Source organism: Eublepharis macularius, chromosome 12 (assembly GCF_028583425.1).
Source record: "Eublepharis macularius isolate TG4126 chromosome 12, MPM_Emac_v1.0, whole genome shotgun sequence".
Classification (NCBI taxonomy): domain Eukaryota; kingdom Metazoa; phylum Chordata; class Lepidosauria; order Squamata; family Eublepharidae; genus Eublepharis; species Eublepharis macularius.
Window position 1 is genome coordinate 21,737,567 of NC_072801.1, and position 14,355 is coordinate 21,751,921.

Consider the following 14,355-nt stretch of genomic DNA (forward strand, 5'->3'; position numbering starts at 1 on the left):
TTGCGCTGAAGATAAAACAGAGCATAAGAGAGCCTTGCATGCTCCTTCAAGGAAGTCGGGGATAAAAAAAGCACTAAATATAAATAAATTAATATTGGGAAGTAAATATGGTAGGCTGCAGAACATCTAGTTTCAGTTTGCGGGAGAGCAAATTTGAAGGTAATGTGAGGTAATAATAGCCCTGTAGGTCTGTGCTAATCTTTTCTTTACCTCTTAATTATCATTCAAAAAACATAACAATACCGCAAGGGAGACAGAGAAGGAGAGGGCCAGGCCTGCCCGTTCCCCCCACCCCCACCAGAACAGGAATTTTAACACTGATTTGCAACTATTCTATTGGAGGGGATGTCAGCATTGGGGCTCACTACTATGAGTAAGTTGAACCGCAGTGCCACTGAAAGCACAATTACATTCTTCTAAGCCCAATAAATTTAATGAATTTAGAAGGGTGTAACACTGTTTAGGATCACTTGGTTGAATGTGCCAGTATCCCACGGTGGAATCCTTTGTGTATTGAACCCGTGCCCAGCTGCAAATTGAGGATCCGGTTTTTGAATTTTCCCACCTTCAAGTTGGAGACTCCCTGTCTGTGGGGTGGAAAAGTAGCGCATCAGGAAAGAAGGGGTTTGGCTTGCATGTTAGCTTTCTCCGTGGAGGGAACGAGGGAGCATTCGGAACTGTGACCTGCCTCTGACACTTTGCTGCAGACAAGAAAGGGCTGGGCCAATTGTGAAGACGAAGCAAACATTGGCAGATTTTGGAGCATATTGGATATAGCTTTTTCTAAAGAAATAAAACAATATGCCCCAATTCAGTGACCTGCTGGAAAAATAGATCCGTGACAGGAGTTCTCTGGCCTGCATGTTTCTTTCAATGGAAGAAGCAGACCAAAGAGCCTTTGGTAAACATGCATCTCTGTACTGATGGGCTACACTGTACTTTCCCTAGTGGAGAAAATAGCAGGTCCCTGAGGCTATTTTGTGTGTATGTGTGTGGGCTTAATCCTTCCCTGCCTGCATGCTGTAATCCTGATATAGATTGGTCTGTGCACATGAGTAGACCTGGGCACGAACAGGAAAAAAAAACCCCGAACACGGTGTTCGTTGCCATCCATGAACAAGGACAAATGAACAGTAACGAACATGACCTGTTAACAAATATGTTCGTTGTTCGTGGGTGCCAGAATGGCCTCTTGGGACTTAGAGAGCCCATATTCACAGGGAGTGTTCAGCAGGCTGTCCTCCAGCCATCACTCAAGTTTGGTCAAGATTGCAATACGGATCTCTAGGGGGCGGGAGGTTTGGCCGCTCGCCGGCAGCACCCCCAATGTGTCCGCCCACTAGGCCTCACAGAGGCTACTTTCTGCTCAGCTGGAAGGTGGGTCATGTTGGTGGCTGGCGGGCTTGGGGAGGCGGTGGCAGGCTGCCTCCCTTTCTCAGGGGTGGGGGGTTTGGCCACTTGCCAGCGGCACCCCCCATGTGCCCGCCCACCAGGCCTCACAGAGGCTACTTTCCGCTCTGCCAGAATGTGGGTCATGTCGGCGGCTGCTGCATAACCAAATGACCCAGCAACAGTCTGCAAAGAAAACCATCCAGCAAGACATGGTGGCGTACATGGAGGCCTTGCACACACAAACACACACCCTGGTGGGTCAGAGACACCAACATACGTCCACCAGATGGGGACATCATGGCATCGGGGCCGATGCTGTTTTCCACACCTCATGTGGCATCGGGGCCGATGCTGTTTTCCACACCTCATGTGGTGCAGAGGCTGTTGCCTCCAAAACACACCGGCTGGACATGGAGCATTGGACAGTTAGGTATATGGGATAGATAGTTTTCTCAATAGATCATTGGGGAGACAGAACCACAGTAGACTGGTTCAGAGCCCAGGTAGGTCCAGGTCCAGGTCCAGGGAGGGATATCCAAGCAGGTGGAGGTTGACCTTAACGAAGGTCAACATGTTCACCAGGTCCGAGTGCAGACGTGCGGTGGGGACAGAGGTCTCCTAGGTGGGAGAACACCCGCTCGCTCTGCACGCTGGTGGAAGGGCAGGACAGGATGATGGTTGCCACGATGGACAGGTCTGGCCATATGGCAGATTTACTCGCCCAATACTCTAACGGGTTAGACTGGGGGGGCTCAGTGGGCTCCGCAAGGTACTCTCACACCATGGCCCCTGCCGAGTCCCCCACAGTGAGAGATGCCCACTGTGCTGCAGCCAACCACACAGTCCACCAATGAGGCCCAGGGACCAAGTGGGCACTTTTGGGTGGATCTCTCCTGCCGTAGCTCTCTTCCCACCTCCTCCCCCTCCTCCTCTGCCCCCTGCCCTTTGCCCCTGCCCTGTTCCCTCCGTCCTGCCTTCTCTGCCTGGAAATGGAGCACCGCTTTACGGAGCTCCTTTTTCCAGTGCCGCATCTCACCCTCCCGCATGGCAATGCTGCCCTTGATACAGGGGTCACAGAGGGAGGCCATTTGGTACGGCACCTCATGGTGCAGAGGATGCAAGCACTCGGCCACACATGCCTGCATCCTCCTCACAAAGTCCCTGACCCTGGGGAGCAGCTCTTGCTCATACTCGAGCTCCTTGGCCAGAAACTGGTCGAGCCTGTGGATCAGGGGGATGGCTTGACCTAGGCTGGCCTTGTACGAGCACAAGAGCTCGGTGGCCTCCTTAAAGGGTTTCAACAACTGGGACATCTGGGCAAGGACTCTCCATTCCATGGAGCTGAGGCTGAGCTCCTCTCCCTCAGAACGTCTGGCGATGACAGGATGTCCTGCAACAGGACCTTCCGCTTCACGAGATGACTTACCATGTGGTGATGGCAAGGTACTCATGATGGCAGCCGCTCCAGAGGTCTGCCATGAAGTGTATGGTACGGCCTTTGGCAGCTGACAGCTCCCCGAGCACCATATCTTGCACAGACTGGTAGAGGGCAGGCAGGACTCAATGGCCAACAGTGTGCCATGACGGCATGGAGAACCATGGGGTGAAATGCTGAAGCAGCAGGAAGGGTTACAGGCCGCGCTGCAGAGCTGGCACCGGAAGACGGAGTGAGGGGTGGACTGCAGGCAGGGACAGCACTGAGAGTTTGGGATGGGGATGGGATGGATGTTTCATTGAACCCAAACCATTCCTCCACGGCTGCCTCGCCCTCCCTCTCCTCCTCAAAATGTTTAAAGAGATCCTCTTCTCCCAGTGGCAAGACCTCGTTGGCCTCCTCCACAGCCCCCACAGGTGAATCTTGGGAAGCAAGAGCTTCTGCTCCTCCCTAGCCCAGCTCAGTACTACTTCCTGCAGGGTAACTGAGACAATTTTTGCACTTCCACGACCAGCCTTGGCCCCCAGCCGAAGCCTCATTGTGCCAGCAAACAAGAATTAAGGAGGAAAGAAAAGGAGAGAACACTGTGAGCCCTCAGCTGAGGTGCTAACAGGGTTTGCAGGGATGAGATTGGTGTTCCCATGGCTACAGAACTCCCCCTCCCTCCCATGTAACCAATTTAGAGCTCCACACTTGGAAGGAAGACCTGCCCATCAAGCTAATTTGGTCTTAGATTGGGGTTTCCAGGGCAACAGAAGGAGTGCAGGCAGATTTCAGGCAGTCCCTGCCTCCGTTGCCAAGAGAATTGATTGAAGGCGCCTTTTTGGCTTCATGAACAACGGACGAACGCACGAACGAGGCTTGCGATGACCCCTTGTTCATTTAAAATTGCGCCTCACGAACGGCTTGCTTGTGAACAGCCAATTGGGCTGTTCGTGGCTTTTTTTCATTCGTGTTACTGTTTGTGCTCACCTCTACACATGAGCAAAGAATTCCTGCAGCATATTTGCCAAGAGGTTCTGTGGGGGGTACAAGATCTGAATGCTGAATTTAAAAATAGAGTGGAGGGGGGGGGGAGACTAAGCTCTCTCAACTGCAATGAAAATGGAATGGGATGGATTCTTTTGGCTCTCTCCTAGTTGGAACAGCCCCTCATGAATCTCCTTTCACCCAAGGGCTGACCACCTGGAACGTTCTCTCTGTTGCTCCCCACTTCCTCACGTCTGCTTTGACATATGAGTTGGTTTGCTGTCTCTAGGAGAAGCCAGCATGAAAGCAATATTACATCTGTGTCCTTTCCCCGCTTGCCTTTACTTCACAGTCAAAACCTGTTATCTGAAAAAGGGAGCTCTGACTCTTGAAATTTTATACCCTGAAAATTTCGTTGGGTCTCAAAGCTGCCACTGGACTCTAATTCTGCAGTCAAAACCTAGCATTTACTCTCTGCTCCTTCGAGCCAAACTTCATGTGACCTTGAGGGCCTGGGGGGATTGAGCCCCCCAATGTGGGATTGAGCCACAAAAGGAGCAGACTGTGGCCACGTGTCCATGGGCTACGGATTGATGTTGTGGCACTGGGGAATAAAGGGTTTCACTCTGCCTCCCCACACTGTTTCCCCAAATGCAAATGCCCTCTCCCGGGCTGCGTTTATCCTCTGTTCTTGTATTGTGCCTGCTTCCCCCACAAGGTCTAAAGCATTCTTGTAATTTTTGATCAGGGACAATTATACAGGGAGAACAGCTAATCCCACCCCTCGGCTCCATGTCTTCAATCCATGTTGGCTCCTTTGGGGTTATTTGTTAAGGTTAAGGAACATGCCTGGGGGGGTCCAGGCATGGAGCCTCAATTTGACCCTTAAAGAGTAGCTCAAGTTTTTGTGGTAAACCTGGTCATGGAGATTGTGAATCCTTGCTTAGACTTCACCTTCCTCCTCCCTGCTCCTCGATCCTCTGTTGTAGTATCCCTTTCCTTAAAGAAGTACTTTTAAATACGTCTTAATATTTTGTGGTTAAGGCCCTTAACAAGCAAAAAGGTGCACTATCTACATTACAAAAACCAAAAATGTTGCTGTTTTAAGAATTGGGCAATGTTATTTTTGTAAAGGCAAAATAAATTGTTACTCAACAGCAGTGTCCTGGAGACCATTGTGGGGCCAACCAGGTGTCCAGTCCACCCGCAAGTTCTCTAGTATCAGCTTCTGAAACACACTGCTTAAGATGTACCATCCAGCCACTCCCATTCATTTCAATGGCATTTGAGCTGGAGAAATCACCCGATAGATTGGTCCTTCATGTTGCCATTTTCTGGCTGAGTTTAGCCTGCAAAGGATCTGACCAAAGTTTATCCTTCATTGTTATTTTTTTCTCTTTCATTTGTTCTTTTCCACAATCATTGCTGGGATTAAGATGTACTGATTGTATTTGTGTTCTGTGTTCACTGATGAATGTATTGCACAAAAAAGCATTGTAGGGCTTCACATGGACATCTTCTCAGTACTTCCTTTCCCATTTATTTATATCCCAGAGTGTCACCTATATGGCACATATAAGATTGCTAGCCTCTCTTTGAGTCCACGTGCTCCTGAGGTATAAAAATTTGGGTTTTTTAAATGAAAAACAAAACAAATGAATAAAAATTCCAGCTCTCACACTTCTAAAAGCGACTTCTTGCGGAGAAATCAACAAGTGGAGCTTTTTCTGGCAGAGAGAGGGTATCCCCTGATGAGCATTTTAATGGGGTGGTTGGCTGCAAAGCTGGTGGATTTTTTTTTTGAACCAGTAAACATTGAGACCTGGAAGGGCAGCCATGAAGGAATTAGAAAAGACCCTTTACGAGTAAGGATGTGTCACTGGAGACCAAGATCAAGATAATCTATACCTTAGTATTCCCCATTACTATATATTGATATGAAAGTTAGACAAAGAAGAAAGCCAGCAGGGAGAAAATTGATTCACTTGAAATGTGGAGATGGAAGAAACTTTTATGGATACCATGGATGACCAAAAAGACAAATAAGTGGGTTCTAGATCAAATCAAGGCTGAATTCTCCATCGAGGCTAAAATGACCAAACTGAGGCTATTGTACTTTGGGCACTTCGTGAAAAGATGACTTGCTGGAAAAGGCAATGGTGCGATAAATGGAAGGCAGTAGGAAAAGAGGAAGACTCAACATGAAGTGGATTGACTGGAGGAATTGCAGTCTCCTCTTGGTAGCCTAGAAGGGGTTAGGAAGAGCCACATGCTTACCTTTGAGTGAAGATCCAGCAACCTCCAATGTGCTTTCCCACCCAGCTGCCAATGAAGACCCCACCTGCTTTCCTTCGGAAAGGTACTTTCCAGCCCTCCTCCCAGACTGTGTTATCCCTTTGCTCTCTGTGTTTTAAAAAATCTATCCAAGGGCAAAGCTACAAGTGACGATTTCTACATAATCGAGTGGAGTGCAAGTGGAGTGCAAGTGAACAGGGAGGAATACACGTGAGTCTGTTCACTTGCCATTCAAGTGTAATTCATCACTTCTAGCTTGGCCCCGTTAGGCCCCTCCTCAAGGGAATGGTAGTTTACAGTTTGCTTTCGAAGGCCTTTAACAAGCAGGTGCCAAAGTTATTGCCTCCCCCGACTGCTGCCCCACTTGCGAAGAACCTTGAGTCTCAAAGCTGTTAGGAAGTTCACTTGTGCCAACCCCAATGAAAAGAATGGGTTTTGCACATACCCATTCTTTCCACTGGAGCGTGCAACAGGAAAATACCCAAGTGAATTAGGTCTGCCATTTTCCTTGCCTCTCTGCAGTGGTTGTTTAAAGGTATTTTTTTCTTTCTACTTTACTGCTTCTGAGCCCTTCACCATTCTTCTGACCGCTGCAAGCTTTGAGCCAATGTGAAAAAGGTGGGCTTTTTCTTTTTAATTTATTTTCTTAATATCTTGTTAAGATGGTAGAGTTTATTTTCCCCTTTTTTGGCACTCAGAGAATATATTGGAGTGTGGCACTGAACATTTTCACACTGTACTGGAGAAAAAGCTGATACTTGATCTGATTTTGGAGAAGCGTGGCTTTAAAGGGGGGGAGGGAATTTATAAAATATCATATTTTATTTTTCATATATTTGGATGTATGGAGATCCATTATAGTGACTGTGTCATTTGTAGGAGAAGGTTCTTACATATTTCCATTAATATGTAGTACGATGTTCTTTGAAAAAAAATTAAATTAAACAAATGCACTGTAAATTAAATGGCCTTTGTACTCCTGTGAAATGCTGGTAGTTTGCTTCGTCTCGTCATCATTCATCTTTAAAAAAAACCATACCAAGAAAAGGCTTCCCTGCCAGCCTCATATTTATTGACTGGAATTTCTGTGTGAAGATAAAAAACTTGTTCCAGCAAAAGTTAAGCATGTTTATGTATTCATTAATCTCTGTAGAGTTATGAATGTACTTAAATTAATGGTAATAAGGTAGAGGCCCTGCTGGGAAAAAGTACACTAAGCCCAAACTCTACAGTTTGGTTTGTGGGAGGGTGGGATTGCCAATCTCCGGGGCGACCTGAAAATCTTCCGGAATTACAACTGGTCCTCTAAATGACAGAGCTCAGTTCCCGTGGGGAAAATGGCTAGCTTGGAGGGTGAAGTCTATGGCATTATACCCCACTGAGGTCTCTTCCCTTCCTTAAACCCTGCCCTCTCAGGCTCCCCCCCCAAAAAAAATCTTCAGGAATTTGCCCACCCACAGTTGGCAACTCTGTACAGGGGTATTGCTTCTGTATAATGTACCTTGTGTCTTTTTCACCGTATGCTTGAAACCCTGATTGCAGGGGTGCCAACTCCCCACTTCGCTGTGGAAGCTTGCTGGGTGACCGCGAGCCAACCATTCTTCCTCTAGGCTTAACCTACTTTACAAGGCTGTTGTTGTGAGGATAAAATGCAGGAGAGGAGAGTAATGCTGTAAACTGCTTTGGATCCTCCCCTGGGGATAAAAGTGGGGTATAGATATCTTAACTAACAAACAGTGTCCTCTCCTTTCTCAAAATAGCAAAAAGTCCAGTAGCACCTTTAAGACTAACCAACTGTATTGTACCATAAGCTTTCGAGAGCTACAGCTCTCTTTGTCAGATGCATCATCAGATGCATCTGATGAAGAGAGCTGTGGTTCTCGAAAGCTTATGCTACAATAAAGTTGCGTCTGATGAAGAGAGCTGTGGCTCTCAAAAGCTTATGCTACAATAAAATTGCATCTGATGAAGTGAACTATGGCTCTCAAAAGTTTAAGCTACAATAAAGTTGCATCTGATGAAGAGAGCTGTGGCTCTCGAAAGCTTATGCTACAATAAAGTTGCGTCTGATGAAGAGAGCTGTGGCTCTCAAAAGCTTATGCTACAATAAAATTGCATCTGATGAAGTGAACTATGGCTCTCAAAAGTTTAAGCTACAATAAAGTTGCATCTGATGAAGAGAGCTGTGGCTCTCGAAAGTTTATGCTACAATAAAGTTGGCTAGTCTGAAAGGTGCTACTGGACTCCGCTGTTTTGCTACTGCAGACTAACACGGCTGACTCCTCTGGACCTCTCCTTTCAGTGTCCTTTGTTGCCCCAACAAGTCTACACAATCTTTTCCTATAGGAGTTAGATTTTGAAGTGTGCTGGTTGAGTTTTTCACTCATCTAACTGAAGTGCCATATGCCTGGACAACATCTGTATAACCTCTCTCATCTGCGACGCACTTTTGAACTTCCATCGGTTTTCTTTACAATGGAAAAAAATAATAGCAATGAACCTCAGCCAAGATGTGCTTCCCGAACTGCAGCTGTCTCTGGGGTGGAATTTGGCTGCCTGCTGACTCTGTAGCAGCTCATAGAGAGGAAGATGATGACTTTGTACCCTGCCATGCTGATAAAATACCGATGAACTGGCTAGGTTTCATGGTAGCATAACTTCACAGTAGAAGAAAAAACTCAGCCAAGGGTTATTTAGTGGATTGCAGCTACTTCTTGGGTGGGTCAGTTAATAGGCAATTTCACAATTATTGAGGAGTGTTATATCAGCTACAGCCAGGTTACACTGTGGAAAAATGCAAAGAGAGAATTTTGGTTTCAGCGGAAGAAAATTCTTTCAATAAAGGTAAAATATTTAGACTTGTACAGAGGGATGCTGCCCTGACCGGGATAGCCCAGGTGAGCCTGATCTTGTCAGATCTCAAAAGCCAAGCAGGCTTGTCAGCCTTGGTTAGTCATTGGATGGGAGACCTCCAACAAACACCTGGGTTGTGGAGGCAGGCAAGGGCAAACTACCTCTGTTAGTCTCTTGCCATGAAAACCGCACCAGGGGTTGCCATAAGTCACCTATAACTTGAGGAATAACAAAGAGTCCACTAGTACCTTTAAGACTAACCAATTTTATTATAGCATAAGCTTTCGAGAACCACAGTTCTCTTCGTCAGATGCATCTGGACTCCTTACTATTTTGCAACTACAGATTAATATGGCAAACTCCTCTGAATCTATAACTTGAGGTACTCCCCATCACTCCAGGTAGATGCTAGGTAGAGTTGTCAACTCTGGGTTGGGAAATTCCTGGAGATTTAAGGGTGGAGCCTGGGGAGAGAGGAGGTTGGGGAAGGGAGGAACCTCATTGAGTCCACCATGCAAAGCAGACATTTCTCCAGGGGAACTGATCTCTATAGCCTGGAGATCACTTGTAATTCTGGGAGATCTCCAGGCCCCACCTGGGGATTGGCAACCCTAGGGCAGTTCAATGTACAACCTATCCAAGGTACTCCCATACTTTCTTGAGGCTGCTGTTGAAACCGAGCGCATGTTTTCCTTTGCCAACGCAAAACTCAGATCACAAAGCAAAACCCTCTGGCATATCCTCAGGCACTTGGAAAGATTAATAGCGAAGTGTTCAAGAAAAGAAGTCGGGCAGAATATTTATTAGCGGGATTTGCCTGTCTACTTAAGTGCCTTTTGTTTCTCAACATGTAAGAAAGCTGAGATAACCTTCAGGATTTCTGTTGGAGGGAGGACAGGACCTCAGCCGGCACACAAACACAATCCCTAGCGAGCAAGGTTGTATAGAATTATCAAAGCAATCAAAAAATGACTTCGTTAAGTGAGTCACAGTCTGTCCTCTTGTATATAAAGTTGAGGGCGACATAAAACTTTATACAGGGCTTGTAGCAGCAGCAGCAACAATAATATTAATGTGCCATTTTGTTGCAATCAACTCACTGTGACCACAGGACCATGAGCTTTTCAGGGGAAGACATACATAGGTGGTTCGCCATTGCTTTCCTCCGGTCGGATGTTTAAGTTGCTTTGTAGATCATCTTTGGCCTCCTTTTTTCACTTTTCACTCCCATTTTTACCTTTTCTCCCCCAGCCAAAAGATAGGGTTGCCTTGGTTTGATCAGAAGGTTCAGAGGTGCAGCTGCAAACATCCAGGGGTGTGGGGGGGGGGCTGGAGTTCTCCCAGTGGGGTTGCCAGTCTCCAAGTAGGGCCTGGAGTTTCCCCAGAGTTACGACATCTCCAGACTCCAGAGATCAGTTCCCCTGGAGGAAATGGCTGCTTTAAAGGGTGGATTCTATGTAGGTTTGCCATTCCTCCGCCCAGGGTGGGGGATCCCCTGCTCCCACCTCCTCTCCCTCCCCCCCTTATCTGGCCAGTGGGGGGATGCACCCCCGGGGCATCCCCCGGCAGCACAGTGCACCCCCCAGGTGGCATGGCGTGGTCCCGCGCCCTGCAACGGGCCTGTTTTGGTCCAAATCAGGCTTGCGAGAGGGGGATTCAGCCCTTTGGTGAACTTGGGAGCGCTCCCGGGCCACCATTTGACCCACATGATGATGTCACTTCCCGGAAGTGACATCATCATGCACACCGGGAGTGCGCACATGCATGTGCACACAAGGAATGAAACTGAAGTCTCTGCAGGGTAAGTACCAGGGTCCCAGTCTCCCGCCGGAGAACTCAAGGGATCGGGCAACCCTAATTCTATGGCATTATAACCTACTGAGGTCTCTCCCATGACTTCCCCAAGCTCCGTCCACAAATCTAGAGGAATTTCCCAATTAGGACATGACAACCCTAATTGTGGAGCTCTCCTGGGAAAGTTGTTAACTGAATATAGAAATAGCAGAGGCCAGAGATCACGACATCCATAACTGAAGCCCCCAAGACATGTGCAAGCATTTCTTTTTCCAAAACACCAACTACAAACACCTGCCTCATAAGAGTCAGATTATAGAGTTCCTTTCCACATCTAGGGAAGGAAGTGATCAGTTTTCCAGGAATTAGAAAGTTCTCCCCCCCCCCCCCCGTCTTGCCCGAGGGAAAGGATTAGGATAGGAATATAAATGGAGCTGCAATCAAGGCCTACAAACCTTTTGCTAAACATAGACCTGACCTTCAGCAAAGTCTGCGTGGAAGACAGTTCTGTCTGGTTAGAATGATGCTGATCTGACATGAAAGACCCTTCAGAATAACGTTTTTGACATCTGGTGACAAAGTGGAACAAAACAGCCCCCCCCATCCTGTCTCGCACACATCACACTTTTTAATATTAGCCTCAGTAATTGTTTCTTTCAACAAATGTTCTATTGCTGCTCTGACAATGTTGTTTTGTTAGCAGTATTATAGAAGAGCCAATAATAGGCCTCATAAAAGCTGAGAAAGACACTACGTTAAAGAATGCTGTAGAAAGAGGAGGGATGAATTAGAAGAAGAAGTTGTTCTTTAGACAAACTCTCTAGAGCATTGGTATTCATTGTCACCAAGGATCAAATCTACACCAAGAACCAAATTCACATTAATTTTGGAAGGGCACTCCAGATTTGGCCATAAATATAGCTGCAGTTGGTAGGATGGCCAAGAGCCAGGTGGGGCCTGGAGTAGAGATGGGCACGAACAGCAATATGAACTAAAAAAAGCCACAAAGCCCCATTCTAAACGAACAGGTGGTCGTTGCAAGCCTCATTCGTTGCTGTTCCTCAAGCCAGACAGTCTGGCACCTGCAATCAATTCCCATGGCAACTCAGGCAGGGATTGTCCGAACTCTGTCTGAACTCCTGCTGTTGCCCTGGAAACCCCAATCTAAGCCCAATTTAGCTTGATAGGCAGGTCTTCCTTCCAAGTGGAGCTCCAAATTTGTTTCATGAGGAAAAGGCCAGGGGGGAGGGGGGTTCCCAGCTCTGGCTTTCAGGGAGAGATAGCTGCTGTTAGAGAGACAGGGTGAGTGCATTGGAGCTTGAATTTTCTTTGTGTGCGATGGAATAGGGATCTACCCCTTCAGGTTCTAGGGCTGCTGCCAGGCTCTGGGGCCAAGCTATTATTTATTATTGGTACATTTCCTGCTGCCTGCTCAGGTAGGGTTTCTGGGAGTGGTGCAGTAGGGATCTGCCCCTTCAAGTTCCAGGGCTGCTGCCAGGCTCTGGGCCAAGCTATTATTTATTATTGGTACATTTCCTGCTGCCTGCTCAGGTAGGGTTTCTGGGAGTGGTGCGGTAGGGATCTTGATGGCTGGAGGAGAGCCTGCTGGCCCCCACGAACAACAAACAACGAACATGTTCGTGACAGGATCATGTTCGTCAGTGTTCATTGTTCATGGATGGCAACGAACAATGAACACCATGTTAATTTTTTTTCTGTTCATGCCCATGTCTAGCCTGGAGATCTCCCAGAATTACAACTGATTTCCATCAGCATATATGATCTTCATATATCAGTTCCCCAGGAGAAAATGGCTACTTTGGAGGGTAGGCTGTATAGCATTATACCCCACTGAGGTTTCTCCCTTCCCTAAAATCTCCCCTCCCCAGGCTCTGCCTCCAAATCTGAAATTTCCTGACCTGGAGTAGGGGGCCTAATATGGATTGGGGCCATGGTACTGAGGAAGGGATTTGCCCCATTGGTGGTTCATGCACCAATGAAATAGCACTTGATTTCCCCCAACAAGTCAAGTTGCAACCATAGGGGCCGTTTCAGGTCAGGAAAACAATACATAGAGAAGGTTTATGCCCTTCTCCACACACTCCATTGTCTTCTTGATCCAAATTGAGCCCACACATGCCTGGGATTCAGTTCCCAGCATGGAATTTGCAAGATCTGTTGGATTTAGGGCAGGGCTTTTTTTCAGCTGGAACGCGGTGGAATGGAGTTCCAGAACCTCTTGAAAATGGTCACATGGCTGGTGGCCCCGCCACCAGTGTAGATTGCTCTCCAAGTGGTGCAGAGGGCAATCTAAACTCCCCTCTGTCTGGAGATCAGGGGGCGGGGCCACCAGCCATGTGACCATTTTCTCCGAAGGCATCCCATTGAGTTCCACCACCTCTTTTCCCAGAAAAAAAGCCCTGATTTAGGGAATGGGGAAGAAAATATAGTTTCCTTCCTGATGAGGGTATAGCTCATTCTCCCCAAAAACTGGTTCAAAAGAAGGCATTAACAGGCACCAATGACTTTTAATATAGCCCGGTTAAATACATCTCCATTTGATCATTCCTTGGGGAAAGTGGCACTGTAATTTTTTTCCCCTGCCCAAGTGGAAAATTATTCTTGTTTCAAAGTCCCAGCCCTTTTATCAGCCGTGCACACACACGGGTATATTGAAAATTCAATCGTTGCAGCCTGGTATAAGCCATACTTTATTCAGTGCTATCTTTGGCCTTCAACCACTGCTCCCCTTCCTGATTAATCACAGCATTAATTATTGCATTCAAATAAACTTTGGCTTTCCTCCTTTGAAACATACCCTTTCCAAGACAGCATCTGTAACATCTTCTCCGCCTTGCCAATGACAAAGTCTCAGTGACTCATATCAAAATAGAGTTACTGTGATTCAGAGGAATTTATTCTGGTCGGTTTTCCTGCCCCCCACCCACCCAATCCACCCAGAAACCATACTATTTGATCACAATCTCTTTTTACCAACATTCTTAAATGTTGCCTTAATGAGAAACAAACAGGTTTAGTATGCAAGTCACTGTCATCTAAGATTTAAAATCAACAACTGCTTGTATACATGCCTTCTTTGTGGTGGCCCTACACTGTGGAATGGCATGCCTGAGGAAGCCCGGAAGGCTCCTATACTCCTGACATTTTGCAAATGATGTAAAACAGAAAAGTTTCAAAGGTGTTCACAGTATGGTTTGCCTTCAGGTGAGGGCTTTAAAGCCAATCCATTGGCCGTTTTCACACTGCTTACCAGCTACGGAACATTGCGCTGAGCTCCCGGAACGACAGCGTCATTCTCGCGTGAAATCGCACCAGGAAGACACTGTCGTTCCAGGAGCTCGGCGCGATGTTCCATGGCCGGTAAGCAGTGTGAAAACAGCCATTAAGAGTAAAGGTAAAGATTCAGTCAGGGTATGTATGTATGTATGTATGTATGTAGAAAAAAATATGTTGCCTCTTCAGAGTGCTTCTCATGGTAGCTTACAATTAAAAAACACGGTATGAAAACACCAAGCCGTTAGAATGTGCCCTAACAGAAACTTACTGTTTCATTGTGGAAACTTTGCCTCATCTTGGACTATGACAGGGTTCAGGGA